The sequence below is a fragment of the Monodelphis domestica genome, chromosome 5 (assembly GCF_027887165.1).
Source record: "Monodelphis domestica isolate mMonDom1 chromosome 5, mMonDom1.pri, whole genome shotgun sequence".
Classification (NCBI taxonomy): domain Eukaryota; kingdom Metazoa; phylum Chordata; class Mammalia; order Didelphimorphia; family Didelphidae; genus Monodelphis; species Monodelphis domestica.
Genome location: NC_077231.1, coordinates 152424497 through 152441169, shown reverse-complemented (window position 1 = coordinate 152441169; position 16673 = coordinate 152424497). Strand labels below are relative to the sequence as shown.

Below are 16673 nucleotides of genomic sequence, written 5' to 3'. Positions count from 1 at the left end.
CAGAGATGTGACTTAATGTGACTTAATGACCTGGATCACATGGCTTTAAATTGAAGGACCAGGATTTGATTCCATGTCCTTGGATTTCAGATCTAGTATATCATGCTACCTTTTAGCTAATTGGGACATTCTATTCTTTCTCTGTGGTTGGACTATGATCTCACCTTTATAGCTACCAGCAAGAAAAAGAATGCCCAGGAGGCAACTGGGTGGCTCAGTAAATTAAGAACCAGGTCTAGATATGAGAAGTCCTGGGTTCAAATCTGGCCTCAGATACTTCCTAGTTATGTGAACCTTGGCAAGTCACTTAAACCCAATTGCCAATTCTTACCAGTTCTCTGCCTTGGAACCCATATATATAGTATTGATTCTAAGTCAGAAGGAAAGGAAGAAGGGAAGGGAAGGGAAGGAAAGGGAAGGGAAGGGAAGGGAAGGGAAGGGAAGGGAAGGGAAGGGAAGGGAAGGGAAGGGAAGGGAAGGGAAGGGAAGGGAAGGGAAGGGAAGGGAAGGGAAGGGAAGGGAAGGGAAGGGAAGGGAAGGGAAAAAAATAAAGAAAAGAAAAGAGAAGAAAAAGCATATCCTTTTCTGAACATCTCTGTGCTTTAAGGTTAAGGCTTACTTTAGGTCTTCTGGAAAATCTGATATCTTCCAGATTATTTAACAATTTATAATGTCATAGATCAGTAGCATTATACTTTGTCATGTGAATAATGCCTGCAACCCAGTGCCGGCCAGTGGCCATTATCAATCATGTCATTTTTAATAAACATTATTATTATTTGACATTGATCAACAACTAGTCAAACTGAGAAGCTGTACAGATAAGATTTGTCCAATGCACAATCCTGGTTTTGGTGGAAAAATACTCAGGACCCAAAGATTTTAGGACAAATGAAAAGACTACAGTTACATGTCTAATTAATTTTCATTTTCTTACTTATCCTATTTAGTTTCAAAAGGGATTAGCTCAGAGAAGATTGACTAAGCAAAGACTAAGTATCTGATATAGTCTTTCTTCCTGGGATTTCACCAAATACTATCAGCCTCATTTGGAAACTTATCTACATATTTTTATGCCAGATTCACCAATAGAATTGCCCAAATTTAGTGAATGATTTAAAGTTCCTAAAAATATTGGAGGAATATATTTCAACTATAACAAAATATTCAATGTGTTATGTTACCTCAGAAGGATACACAATTGAGTCTCATTATTTTCCGATTCTGTATTAGTGACTTTGCTTACTTGCTGAAATTATTTGTAACTCTAAATTAAATCCTCATGGCACTCATGGTCATTCACAGACATACACAAAGAGGCAAAAAGTTTGAGTCACCCAAGGTCAAGTTCCCAGCTGAGATCAAATGAGATGGTACTCTGGCTTCTTGTCTAAACTCCCAAATGTGCTTTTAACAGTCTATTTAGTGCCATATTTTTTTAATTTTTGTGCTTTTTACTTGGAATTTTGCTGTTTAAAATGGCCCCCACGAATAGAACTAAAGTGTTTTCTAGTGTTCCAAGGCATAAGAATGTTGTGATATCTCTTAGAAATAAAATATGTGTGTTAGATAGGCTTTATTCTGTCATGAATTATAGTGCTGTTTGCCATTATTTCAATGTTGATGAATCAAAAACAGTACTTCCAGAAAAAGGAGGAAGAAATTCACTCATCTCTCTGCAAGGCTGTAGGGAAAAGTGCAAGTGTAAGTATTGTGACCAGACCCTCACAGGAACTTAGTTCTATTTCACCTAGGAGTAATTGTTTAGTATTCTCCAATTCAGTGTTTCTTACGATGTTATAAACATTACTATGATGAATGAAAAAAATAATTTGTATGTGTATATATACACACAAGTTTATTTTTATTTGATACACACATACATACATATATATTTAAATATTTCCTATATAATGTTGATTATGTTACATTTTATTATGTTAAATATAGGATATGTATATATGAATGAATAATGGTTTTGTGAAATATATACCCATTTGTAAAATGTGTTCATGTGGATACATCTCCTATATATAGAATATATTTTAATATATATCTTTCTTACTATATAGGAGATATATATATATATATTATGTATAGAATATATTTGTGAATGAACATTGGTTTCCTGGAGTAGAAATGTTTAGCCCAGAAGGAGGATCAATTAATTATCATTCATTAATCATCTACTATGTGCCATGTACTCTACTAAGCACTAAGGAAGAAAAAAAGAGGCAAAAGAGAGCATCTACCCTCAAAGAGCTTAAAATCTAATGGGGGAAACGCCATGCAAATATATAAAAAGTAAACAGTGTGCAAGGATAGATAAAAGAAAATGACTAAGAGAAAGCACTGAAATTAAGAGGGCTAGAGGAAGACTTTTCCATAGAAAGTGGAATTTTAGTTGGAACTTAAAGGAAGCCAGGAAGGTCAATTATTGGAGCAGAGGAGAAAGAGAGTTCCAGATATGGAGTACAGACAGAGAGAAGGTCCAGTGTTGAGAGATGAAATGTCTTATTCATGGAACACCCAGGAATCCAATGTCACCACACTGAAGAGAATGTGTTGGAAATAAGGTAGATCATAAAGGTAGGAGTATCCTAACTTATGAAGGGTTTTGACTGCCCAACAGAGCATTTTGTATTTGCTCCTGGAGGCAATAGGGAGCCACTGGAGTTTATCAAATAGAGGGTGACATGATTAGATCTGTGCTTTAGGACAATCACACCACCTCCACCTCTTTTTTTCTTACAGACTTTCCTCTCTCTCTCTCTCTCTCTCTCTCTCTCTCTCTCTCTCTCTCTCTCTCTCTCTCTCTCTCTCTCTCTCTCTCTCTCTCTCTCTCTCTCTCTCTCTCTCTCCCTCCCTCCCTCCCTCCCTCCCTCCCTCCCTCTCCATTCCCTGAGACAGCAAGCAATTTGCTCTTGGTCATACACATCCTATCGTAAGAAATATTTCCATATTGCTCATGTTGTTAAGAAACATTAAGGAAAAAAAAAACATGAAGAAAATAAGGTGGAGAATGGTCTGTTTCAATCCACATTCATCACTCCATCAGTTTTTCCTCTAGAGATGGATAACATTTATAATCATAAACCCTTTGGGATTATCTTAGATCATTTTATTTCTGAGAATAGCTAAGTCATTCACAGTTTTTCATCATATACATAATTGTGGTAACTATATATATGTGTATATATATATATATATATATATATATATATATATATATATATAATATTATAATGTTCATCTGGTTCTTCCCACTTCACCCTGCATCAGTTTAGGTAGATCATTTCTTATAACACAATTCTATTCCCTAACAATCATATACTACTTGTTCAGTCTTTGCCCAATTGACAGGCATTCTCTCAGTTTCCAGTTCTTTTCCACCCCAAAAAGAACTGCTAAAAATAATTTTGTAACATATATATTTCTTATCTCTCTGGGATATAGACTTACTAGTGGCATACATATGTGTTTGTGTGTGAACATATGTATTGTATTTATTAGAATATAAACTCCTTGATGGCAGAAATTGTTTTTGTATTAATATTCCTGGTACTTACAACATTGCCTGAAATTTATTAAGCAGTTAATCATTGATTTTTCCTTTACTCCTTCTACTATAATAATGAAATAGACAGTGATTACAAAACAGAAAATAGAGTAGGTACTCAACAAATATGTTGAATGATTAAGAAGAGAAAAACTCAATCAAATGAAAATTTGTGGAAGCTTCATATCAAAAAGCAAGTGAAAATCCCTAACCTCAAGATAGGAATCATGTCACATGGAAGAAGGTAATAATAAATACCTTATATCTTTATGTTGTTTTATAAATGTCACAAAGAAATTCATGTGTAGTATGTCATTTGGCTCTCATTATAATACTAGAAGATAAACAGAATGGTTACTACTTGCTCCAGTTTTACATATTATTCTCTTTTTATAGATGAGAAAACTGAATCTTAGTTAGGCTAATGGATCTACTTAACTGTAATTGGCTGAGAGAACATGTAAACTCAGATTTTCTGACTAAAAGACTAGTATACTTTTCAGTACTGTATGTTGTTTCAATATAAGATTGAAAGGGAACTTTTTAAAAAATCAACAGCTGAGTCCATCACAACATTCTTTAGAGAAAGCTTGGGATTTGGGGAATTCAAAATAAGCCAGAGTAAGAAAACTTTTAGAAACCTGTTAATTCATTCCCTTGTGGAAGAACCATCGTAACAATAAATTCTTTAGACTGGAAAAATTTAACAAGCAGCAATATAATGGTGAAGGAAATTTATAATATTATTCTGACACTTCAGTTTGCAAGGATGTATAGAAAATAAGTGAATATAGACATCATGAAACATTCGTTACAATATGATAAAATACATGTCATATATGTGCATATTGTATATGTACATGCATATATGCATTATCAGGTCTCTAGTGTTGAGCAGGCCCATTTTAAAAAGGCCAATAAGGTGAAATTTACCAATATACACAATAATAATATGTAGAATATATATATATATATATATACTTATATTCTATATGTACATATATTTGGATATATCAGGTTTCCATTGTTGAGCAGGCTCATTCTGGAAAAGGGCAATTAGGTGAAATTTAGTAATAGTGGAGTACAAAATTTATATGAAGACATGGCTAAAAAATATCAAACCAGAAGATCAAGATACCTACAACCTATGAACAGGCAGCAAGAACTCACAAAAAATAATGGCTACTATGTCAAGCTAATAGAGGTTTGCTACTGAGATCCTGCTTTAAAGTATCTGATCCTACTAAGTAATCTCTATATAGGGATAGGAGAATGGATGACATTTGGTTTGTGACATTCAGAGCTGTGAATGATGACAACATAATCAAATTTCAAAATTATTTCAACAAAAGTATAATTGAAAGGCTACACAAAGAGGCATCATATCAGAAATTGTGCTGTCTCTAAATGATCTTGCAGTGACTTCATCTCATTTTTAATCATTCATATAAACGCAAATGGACAAAAGGGAATTCTGAAAAGCAAATGAAATGATATGGAACTGAAAAAGTGTCCCAGCTGAATATAAAAATGTTTGGAGGTTTAAGGTAAGGAAACTGACATTTTTAGCTATGGAAGGCAAACAGAAAAATAGGGTTTGGGAGCAGGGTGGAAATTATCTTTTTTCTACTTTATTTTGGGTCTTTTACTGGAAATTATCTTATTAATGAATATGCCATTTACTTTTGATGAGGAACTCCCAATGACAATTATTGAAAGCCTTCTCCCTGTAGTCTTTTGAAAAGTAACTTGAGAATACATCCTTGCTATGAGACCCTAGGCAAGTCACTTAACCCCAGTTGCCTAGTCCTTATCAAACCTCTGCCTTAGAAGTAATACTTAGTATTCATACTAAGATAGAAGGTAAGTGTTTTAAAAGAGAAAAAAAAAAGTAAGTTGACATAGAGGTAGGGAGGTGAATCAGCATAATAAAAGAATATCCAAAGCTATATTCAAAACCAGAATTGAAATTGAATGTGGAATTGGGATATAGTTCTCACAATCCATAATAAAATCCGACATACTACCTCACTATTCAGTTTTATTTCACAAACATCTACAAAGCACCTATGACACACAAAACACTGCACTATAGATAAAACAAATAAGTTCATCCATCTTGGGAAATAAGCTCTTTAAAGCCAGAATTGAAGATAGATGGATAATTGTCTTATTCTCTCTGCTAAGTGCATTTCTGGGCAGTGCCCCACAATTATTTCCCAAATTGAGTTAGAACAATTTAGTTTGGGGTGAGTAATTCAACTTCACATGAATTATATCTTCATAGGATAGATTATCAATATTCCTTTTTGTGCATATGTTAGCAGAGGGGACATATCAGAAGAAAAAGGATAAAGGATATTATAAGGCTAATGCCCTCCTCCATTCCTGATTAGGCTCTATGAAAGCCCAAATATCTTAAGGTGCTTATGGGTTCATTTTATGAAAAAGCAAAGGCTTGTGGTCTTGACCTTTTGCTAGTGATAGAGCACTTAGCATAGTCTGGATACTGGTAAATATTTAACTTTTGGAGGTTTAGCAGCATATCTGTCTAATTTACATTGATTGTCCCCTGTATAGATTCTATCCAGTGAGGGTTTTTCTCTTTGGAGGCTCATTAAATTTTAACTGATATCCAGGAATTATAAAATGGGAGTGTTTTTTTTTTTCCCATTTTGGCTGCAACAATCCTCTCATGTAATAATGGAGTAGGAATGTTCTTTTAAGCAAAATGTTGGTCTATGAATCCATAACATTTAAGTTCTATTTTATTCCACAACTTCAATGAAGTTCATAATGAAATATGTAAGAACATATCTTCCTAAATACCTTGACTCCTTAGAAGAAAATTATTTCTGTAGTTTAAATGTTCTGGCTAGATAACAAAAGGAGGTGGTTGTTAAACAACTTAACATTAAATATTAAAGAATAAATGTAGCATTTAAAGCTTTCTATTTAATTGTCTCTGCCTCCATATCATTGAGCCCTTCAGTAATGCACAGTGTTAGTATCTCACAGAAAAGGAAAATAATGAAAGTTTAGTGAATTGTTTAAAAGTATGTGATAGGATTTTAGAAGACAGATTTCGCTTTTGTTAGAAGCTTTGTAAGGTATGCCATGCCCCCCTTTTTTTCCCTTTCATGACTGTAGCCTCATTTTAAGACGGGTTTGTTTCTTTTTTTCTTAAAAAGGGAAGGTAAAGAGCTTCACTGTCTGTGGAATCAGAAGTAAGGACTAGATAAAGATTAATGCCTTCGAGGGAGGAATGGAAGCATCAGAGAGTAAAAGAATGATAAAGATTCAACCCTCCCATATACACTCTTTCCACCCAAGAAATTTTGGAGAATGGAAAAAAGCACTAGCAGCAGTCTTAAAGGGGTGTGGCCTCTCGCTCGAACTAGTCCAATAAGATCTCTTCAGAGAGAGCCCATCCCAAGATTGATGAGAGTTGCTAGGAAACAAGAGCGTCTTCTTCCAGTATAACCCAGAGATTCTTCTCTGCAAGCCCTCTCTGGTTTCCTCCTCATCAGTACAGTTACATAGCTTGTGAGCTTGTGAGTATATGAGGTAGAGCAGCGCATTGAGCACGTAGCTTGCTTCCTTTCTCTCTTTTCCCCTCCCTTTTTCCCAAGACCCCTTCAGTCACCCTTAAGCATGAGGACCCCTGGAGTGTTTTTCCAAAGATTGTCAGTCCCTACTTTTAGTCGTGCTGAAAGTAATAGCCAGGTTTCAAAGTTAGAAAAACCTACCTTCCTTGCCATCCTAATCTCTGCCTCTCACCTCTTGTCCCTCTAAAATATACATATATGTATGTATTTATGTATATGCATATACAAAATTGTATGTATATACAATTATGTATATACATATGCATAATTGTATATGTATATACATATACACTAACCTTTGCTGGAAGTGAATGAGATTCTGAAGTCTCCTCCACATACCCCTCACCTATTCTAGTTAGCTAACGCTGATTCTTGTTTTTTTATAGACGCTCAAAGAAAGGCGGCAGGAAGAAGACCTAAAAAAGAAGAAAGGGAAAGAGAGGGAGGAGGAGGAGGAGGAGGGAGAGAGAGAGAGAGAGAGAGAGAGAGAGAGAGAGAGAGAGAGAGAGAGAGAGAGAGAGAGAGAGAGAGAGAGAGAGAGAGAGAGAGAGAGAAATGCAAGGCAGTTTGTGTCTTAGCAGAGAGCCCCAAATAGAAAGGATGTTTCTTGTCTGGCCAAGAAGGAAAGTTGCTCCAATGCCTGGGAAGTGGGTTTGCCTAAAGGCAGGGGAGGGGAGGAGGGCTAGGAGGCTGTGAAGGGCGCCTTTCCTCTCCCCTCCCATTCCAGGAAGACCACCTGGTCTCTAGTCTCCTTTTCTTCCAACCTCCTTTCTCCTCTCTCCCCCTCCCCAATCTGCCCTCCCCTTTCCCCCACTCCCCACTGATTCCGGAGGCCTTGATGCTCTGCCATCGGGCCCCAGTCCAGCTAGCAGAGGGGAAGGAGGGGACACTCTTGACAGGAAACAGCTCACCCAAGTTGGTCATTTCGGGGGCAAACTAAGTTCCCCCTTTGGATTTGGAAAGGACAAAGCCGGGGCGCTGCCGCTTTTGTGTCGGATGCGGAGAACAAACCATGAGCCGCTGGAGCCCAGGAGCAAAGGGAGAAGCAGCAGCAATAGCAGCAGCAGCAGCCGCAGCAGCCACTGTCAGCACCAGCTCCAGGCAGGAGTTGACTTCAGTGCACGGTAAGGGGCTAGCTCTAGAAGAGACGCTGGTCCCCCGGGGAGAGGTGAGGGGGGAGTGATGTCCAGGCGCCAGGAGGGACTCAGCCCGCAAAAGTTGGACCAAGAGAGGACACCAGTTCTCCCATGGTTCTTTTTGGAGAGAGAATGGAGGGATGGAGGTTCTCTCGTGTGTGTGTGTGTGTGTGTGTATGTGTGTGTGTGTGTGTGTGTGTGTGTGTGTGTGTGTGAGAGAGAGAGAGAGAGAGAGAGAGAGAGAGAGAGAGAGAGAGAGAGAGAGAGAGAGAGAGAATTCAGGGTAGAGGTGTTCAGGAATGGGATATGGCTAACTACTGATCACAGGACCCAGGAGGCTCACACCTCCCCAGCCAACCACCTCCAGCTCTGCCCAGAAGGTGATTTATTCCTATCTGCGGGTTTTATTTGGCTTTATGAATGGGTGACAGTCCGATGACTGTCCCTGTGGCATTTTTTCATGAGTATAAGGACATTGTCAGGTGAGGAGGACAGAAGGATTAGAAAAACCTTGGATATACTGCAGCTTGAAAGAAGGAGAACCTGCAGCCAGATGTTGATCAGCGGTTCACTCTCCAGCCGAGAGGTTGGAAAGACTCCTAAACTCATTGCCCTTTACTCCCTTGAGCTTGAGAGAAAAATACAAAAGCTAGATTGAGAATATTTATCAATTCTGGTTCATTTTCTCTTCTAACAGATAATTCAGGTTGGGTGATGCTGGGATCCAGAAAGAGCTTGGGTAACATTCAAAAGCATCATTTCTTAAGAATTTAATTTTTATTACCTTCACCTCCCCCTTGCCTTAGGTTCTGCAGCCTGGGTGAAGGGATCACATCTTTAGCTAAATGCAAAAATAAATTAATAAAACTACCCCACAACCTTGCCTTTGAATCAATCATTTTAAAGCACCAGTATAAAAAAAAATCCAATAGCCACACAGGCACACTTCTGCAGGTCTCTGTTTAAAATCTTTTACTGTCTGACAAATTATTTGAATTAGTATTTGTGCCTGTGATGGAGAGGTGTTATTTGGTGTTTGGATTTCATTTTGTGTCACACAAAAAGGGACAATAGGTGTGTTCAAAGTTAAGGCTAATAGTGTCATAGTGGCAGTGAAGGGCCTCCAGCTGATCTTAACTTAGGTTAATTGTTTGGTGCCACCTGCCAGAAACTCCTCTAGGAGGTGCCCTCATTGTTTTCCTGTGAAAAACAAGTATCCCATTCAGAAATAAAACATTGGTTATTTATTTTTAAGTCTAGTAGGTCTTATTGGATTAATTTTAAAATTAACTATTTCTGCATGAAAACATATTTTGGGAGTATAATTAGTATAGATTTGGATCAAGAATCCAGATTAACATATGTACCAAACTTTTTGTTTAAGAGTTGCTACACCAGCTCCATTTGTGATACTCTGAATTATTGACATCAGGATCTTTGTGATTTGTTGAATTGTTGTCTAGTATTTACAAAATATGGCATGTTCTTTTACAATGTAAGTTCTTCTTGTGGCAGACTATTTAGACATTCATATACTGGACATAAGACATTTATGATGAGAATTCTTCCACATTCTAGATATCAATTAAAAATTTCATATTTACAAAGAGCCACTTATCCTGAGGAAAGACCTACTAAGATGTCAACCATTCTTCTTTGGTAGTTCACTGATTACCTAATAAGAAATCACTTGTGGGGGTGGTGGTTGTTAATCAGAAGTAATTTAACTCATTTTTTGAGGCGCTGTTCAGTCTCTTTATGGCACCTCTGTACATAGGAAAACAGCACTTTTTAAAATGGCCCAGTGAAATCCTATGTTGAATTAATAGTTATATCAATAAGAAGATTTTTTGAGTGATAAGAAAAAGAAAGTTATTCTTCTAGTCTTCTAATCTATTTCTTTATTCTTTGCCATGAAATATTTTAATGTAAAAGCTGACACATTTGCTTAAGTGTAGTAGTGAAAATGATGCCAGCATAAGGATGAGGCTAGAACTATGTGAGAAGAAACTTCTCTCTTCACTTGGGTTGTATTTTCACACTTCAGTAACATGTGATCAGTGAATTGAGAAAAATAAGGTAAAACCAAGAGGAAGGAAACAGATATTAGAATTAGTGTAATTAAGCTCAATGGTCTACCTCATTTTTTGTGAGATAGTATTTTCAAATGAATGAGCAACAGAGAATGAAGGAGAAATAGGTGTGTGTGTGGTGGAAAAAAATATCTGCCGCCCCATAAAAGCTGTATACTTAAAACATGACCCAATTCCTTGGTTTAAGTTGACACTTATTCCTGTACATCATGTAAATATAGCCATGGAAAATGTGTAAGAGTAACACAAAGTGACATCTTCGTTTTGCTTATCTTTATTTTCTGTTGCCACTGAGTGCATAACTGGAAGTGACCTCAAGAGGTTATGTATCCCACTCCCTATTTCCAGTCAGATGTACAAAACAGATGACAGTTTTCATTTTTTAAATTCACATTGTCACAATACCCCCTTGGTAGTCTTTCATTGGTTAGTTACCCTGAACAGTCAAGTAGTCCTTCCTTGTTCCTATGCAAACTCTTTTTTTCACAACTATAATTTCCTCTTGTTCTTTTCCTTTAAAAATGATTGGTAAGAAACTGATACATGAACCCTTCCCAGGGACCTAACAGCCCACTGTCAGAATGTAGCTAGCTGTCTTTAGGGATGAAATGTGGCAACTTGTTTAACAGCCACACAACAGCATCCCAGGAAACCATTTGAGAAAGGAAATGAAAATTAATACTTAATCCCCATTGAAACAACAGGAGGGGAAAATGCAGTTATCCATGTTGGAATGAGTCCAGAACACTAGGGTGAGAGTTGTTTTCCCTAGGCTAAACTCTGGACAAATGTAGCCAAGCATATAGTCAGAATACTAGTCGGGAACCTGTTTAGCTTGTACTTGCTCTAGTTTGTTCTTTTATGTTGAGTTTACTGTTCATTTTAGCCTCCTCCGAGATATACTAACTCAATGCAATCTTGCATTAGATTAGCTTGTTCAAATTGCTACCAAGGAAAAACATAAAATGATAGAAGATTATATACCATAGATGGAGACACATAAAATCAGTACAATCATAGTACTCAGTGAGAAAGAAGGGACTATTAGATCATCCACCTCCTTTCACTGCTAATGTAGGTTTGGTCCCTATAGTATACTGTATTTTGGAAAGCTTTGGTCCACTCTAGTTTTAAATGACTCAAGTAATGACTTCTACCACTGCCTTTGGAAGACTATTTCACAGTCTAATAGTTCTCCCTATTAAGAACTTTGGTGTGATTTTCAGCCTAATTTTCCCTTTGCTCTATTTCATCTTGTTACTTACTTCCAGGTATACCCACTTTATATTAGGTTTTTTTTTTTTTTCCCAATGACTGTTTTAGACATTTCCACCAATACATTTGAGCTACTTGCAGACTAGAAACTTAGTTGATAAATACAGGTGAGAATACAATAATGATATTTATAAAGTTAGAAGTCCCTACTCTATATTTAAGATGTGTCTTGGTGCACTTAATGAAAAGAAGTATATCTCACATAATTTTTAAAAAAATTATTAATGAAATTGGAGAAGAGAGATGGAGATGGGAAAAACTTTCTCTTTGTTTAATGGAACATACAGCATCTAAAAAGATTCACTCTAAATTATGAATCCCTGATGGTCCACATGATGAGAGATTTTCATTGCAAATATGTTGGCAGTAAGACCATTTCAATTCCTACTCTATAAGTTGCAAGTTCTGTGACAGTCTATCTGATCTGCCACTCTACTGAGCCCCATAATCTGTTGTCATGTAAAAGCTATGATTTAAATGAAAGTGATTTCCATGTTGAAAGCAAAATAGAAGTATAAAATTATATATAGTTTATATGTGATGCACACTAAAACAATATACTAACCCCATTAATTGCATTGCCCTAGCAGACTCTAAGTGTACCAAAGGAAAGCCTGGAATTTTCTCAGAATTATTTGATATTGATTCTCTTCTATAACACAAAAATTAAAAATGAACAGGTACTTGGCAGTAGAAATCAAATGCTACTAAAAGGGATTTCTTTTAGGTTATAAGTACTGCACTTTTAAATTATTTGTTAATGGAACAAACCAAATCACATGCACACATACACATTATCATTATTATTTCTCCCAGGTCAGACCTGGTGGATATATGTGTGTATACATATATGCACACACATATATGTATATGTGCATATGTGTTTGTTGGTTTCTTAAAATAGGGAATACAAACTCTGTAGATTTATCATCCTCCTCACTTGTATCTCTTAGTGTTAGGCGGAAGATGTAAGCTCTGCTAGACAGTGGAGGAGTAAATGACAAATCAGGAAATCAACTCCTAGGTAACTCTTGGCAAGCCAGAATACTGACAAATAAGCAGTAGAATGAGGCCACAAGTCTAAGCAGAATGCAGTACTGTTCTTTGCTATTAATTGAATATGAATGGCTTGCAAAAATTAAGAACAAAATAGTTGATATTTAATGTTGTTTTAAATTATTTAGAATCAAGATTTGCACTGTGCATTATACACAGTGCATGAAATGAGAGTTGATTATTTGTCGTACAGCCATAAATTGAGGCAATGAGCAGGAAGAAGAAAGGTTCTAAGTGAATCCAGTTCTCTCAGTATTCAAAATTTTTAACAGTTGTATATTGAAGATCAAAGAATAAATCATTTATGGTCCCATCTTTTCCCTAAATCAAGAGTCTTCTTACTGGTCAGATTTACTGCAAAGGTATTTGTATGGTACCAGTAAGTATGAGATGATGTGTGTCCAGTAAATAATTTCTCCTAGAAACAAAGACAAAACAGATTTTTCATGCTGATAGGAAAAATTGATCATAAAAGTGTCAAATAATTTCTCACTAGAAAAGTTATGCATGGCAGGAGTTTGGTGTCAGTGATACACTTTCTACTTCGTCTGCAAATACACAACCTTTCCTTGGGACTGGTAAGGCTTGTAAAAATGTATTTTAAAGAAGGTGATAGATAGGAAAAGAAACTTGGAAAAGCACTAAAATACCATCTCAATGACCTGAATAAATAACCATATTTGAAAACATAGTATTGAATGGGGGCAACTCTTCCACAGAAAACCTGTGGGTTTTACTGGATTAAAGTCCTTCATCAGATTTGATTATTTATATCTTCCCCATCTCTCTACTCACTTCCAGTCCCCATGTATAAATTTAGGAATAAGAGTAAAGTCATGTAGGTTCTTACCCACTAGTTAATATTTGGGTTGATATATGTACAACTCTATTTATGTACACAGAATCACAGATACAGAAATTGGTTTGACCATAGTTAGGGATTTTATTGTTTTATTTTAAGTTTAACCATGTAATTTGAAAGATAACATGGTGTAGAGGGGGGCATCTGGGTAGCACAGTGGATGGAGTGCTGGGCCTGAAGTCAAGAAGAATCATCTTCCTGAGGTCAACTCTGGCCACAGTCACTTACTAACTTTATGACTGCAGGCAAGTCACTTAATTCTGTTGCCCTCATTTCCCTCATCTGTAAAATGAGGTGGAGAAGGAAATAGCAAACCACTCCAGTACCTTTACCAAGAAAACCCCAAATGGGGTCACAAAAAGTCAGACAGGAGTGAGCAACAACAATGGCCTAGTAAGGAGAGTTAGCTGGTCTCAGAACAAATTTTGGCTGTTTGTTATTATGGAGATTTTTTAACTTCTCAGTATGCTAGACTATTGGTATCAAACTCAAATAGAAAGAATATGGAGAGTCGCTAAACTGTACATAAGAGTCCATGTGTTTAATAACTCAGTTTTTCAATGTAATATTAATTATCTAAACTCTTTTGTACTATTTATTTTGTTAAATAAAATTTCATTAAATAAAAATTTCATTAAATATATTAAATTTTAATAAAGTTCAAACACACTTGGGAATGTTGTGGGGCAAGCAGCAGTGTTTGGCACCCCTACTTTAGTCAGTTCAAACTACAAATCACAAAGGAAGTACCAACCTTACAGAGGGATTTTGTTCATCTTTAAATTCTTTATTATCAATGGAATCATGGAATCAGTCCCTATGTACTAATTTGGTAAAAAAAAAAACAACCTGCTTTTGTTTTTCTCTCAGATTTTGAAATGTATCCAACTGAGATAAAACCCTAGAAAGGGAGTTTTTAGTAGAAATTGACTTCCTTGGGTCCAGGGACTATTTTCTCATAGTCCCCTGATCCCAGCTTATGTGCTTAATTAATGTTTGTGAATTGAACTTTGAATTGAATTGAGAATTGGACCAACCTGGATGGGAAAAAAGGAGGCAAGAATTTAAAGTCATTGGCCAAATAAAAAAAGAAATGAATAATTATTGAATAGGCTGCTACTCTATATAAGGGACCACACTCAATATGTGTAAAGAAGTTTAAGGCAAAATATTTTGGTGTCATAGGATGAATAACCTTAAGCTTAGAGTATGGTGACATGAACAAGTCATCTTCCTGAGCTTTAATTCTATCTTTTATAAAATGATGGGGCTGGGACTTGAAAACCCTAGAGATTCTTTACATGTTAAATCTGTGATCATTAGTCCTATGGTAGAGTAGCTAGGTGACGCAATTGATAGAGAACTAGGTCTGGAGTCAGGAAGACCCGAGTTCAAGTCCAACTTCAGATACGTATTAGCTATGTCACTCTGGGCATATCACTTAACCCCATTTGCCTCCATTTATTCATTGTAAAATTAGTTGGAAAATGAATAATAAACCATTCCGGTATCTTCGCCAAGAAAACTCCAAAAAGGATCACAAAGAGTTAGATATTACTCATCAACAACAATCCTATGGTGAAAATAGCACTAAGTTTAGAGTCTGGAGAATTGAAGAAGTAATTTAACCTCTCTGATTTTCTGCTTTCTCACTTTCAAATACAGGGTAATAACAATAAATAATAATATTTATATAGCATTTTAAATTTTGCAAAGCACTTTACAAATATCTCATTTTATCTTTACAACAACCCTGGAGTTGTGTTATTATTATTCATACTTTGTGGATGAGGAAACAGAGATTCAAACAGGTTAATTTTACATTCCCATGATAAAAAAAATTGGAAATTATGATCAGGTGTTCAATTATATTCTTTTGAAGGCCCTGATCACCTCTAAGCAAAGACTTAGCCACAGATCTCATAAATTACAAATGGGATCACTCCATTGCAACCTGCTACCTATCTGTTCAAGGCGTATATCTTATCTTTCCTCTCTTAGTTCCAAACACATTTTTTTAGGTAAAATTGCCCCACTAATGCTATGTTGCTGTCACAATAAAATAAACTGAAACATTGAAATATATCAATTGATTATGACTGTTCTTAAAACTCCTAAAGTTAGCTACAAGAATATTGATTTATCCCTCCACCTCTGAAACAACTTACTGCTTTAATGGCAAGCTGAGACAAGGGTAACAACATTTATAACTTAAAAAAAAGTCATAAGATAGTAAGCTCATAGATACATGTAAAGGACTTTAAAATATAGGTCTCTTAGTCCAAAACTTTCATTTTAAAGATGAGGAAAATAAAATCCAGAGAGTTAAAGTGAATTTGCTTAAGATAACCCTGGATGCCAAGACCAATCAACAAGTTTTTATTAAGCACTTCTCTATGTGCTAGGCACTGTACTTTGAAAGCCCACTGATGATAATTGACATAGGTGATGGTGATTCAAATCCAGATCAAATCCATTAATACCATAGGTACTGTCAAAAGACCTGGAAAATCTGAAAAGATTTCAAGAAACGCTCAGTGGGCTATGGGGAATAGATAATGTTCTCTTCATAAGAGAGGGCACTGAGGAAATTATAATGCCATGATCATCAGCAACAAATTTGTTCATCAGGTTTTTTTTGAGCACTTACTATAGAAAAGTTTGGTACATTCTATAAATCAGTAGCAAGCAAAACGATCTTAAAAGACGATTCTTTAACCACAACAAATTTGAATCACCCCTGAAATAACTAAAGCAGCCAGTACTGCAATATTATCCAAGGAGAGACCAGTGAGCTGACCCTCAAATAGAGTAAATACTCAGATTGCTTAAGATTTTTTTCTGGGTACTGAGCCACAGGAACCCTATGGCAGCTGTTAAAAGTAACCTCCAAGTTCATTTCATATTGTAAGGAAATCACTCAGGGATATCCAGATGGAGAAACCTCTGATACAAGACAAATATCTAAGTCATCATTAAAGGTTGACTCCCCAGATCCCTGTGGATCAGGAGGGCCACAGTTAACCAAGTTATAACAAGTGTGTGTTCTGTTTACTGAGGTCAAATCTTCTAAGCACACCCAGA

The 16673-nt window shown here is 36.1% G+C and overlaps 1 protein-coding gene across 1 annotated transcript in view; it reads left to right on the top strand.

Moving 5' to 3' along the window:
- Positions 1-6997: 6997 nt before the first annotated feature.
- Positions 6998-16673, top strand: part of GRM3 (glutamate metabotropic receptor 3) — a 305775-nt gene continuing 296099 nt past the window's right edge. Inside the window, exon 1 of the mRNA XM_001364106.4 lies at positions 6998-8291. The gene's annotated coding sequence lies outside the window, so the exon portion shown is untranslated. The remainder of the gene's footprint in view (positions 8292-16673) is intronic.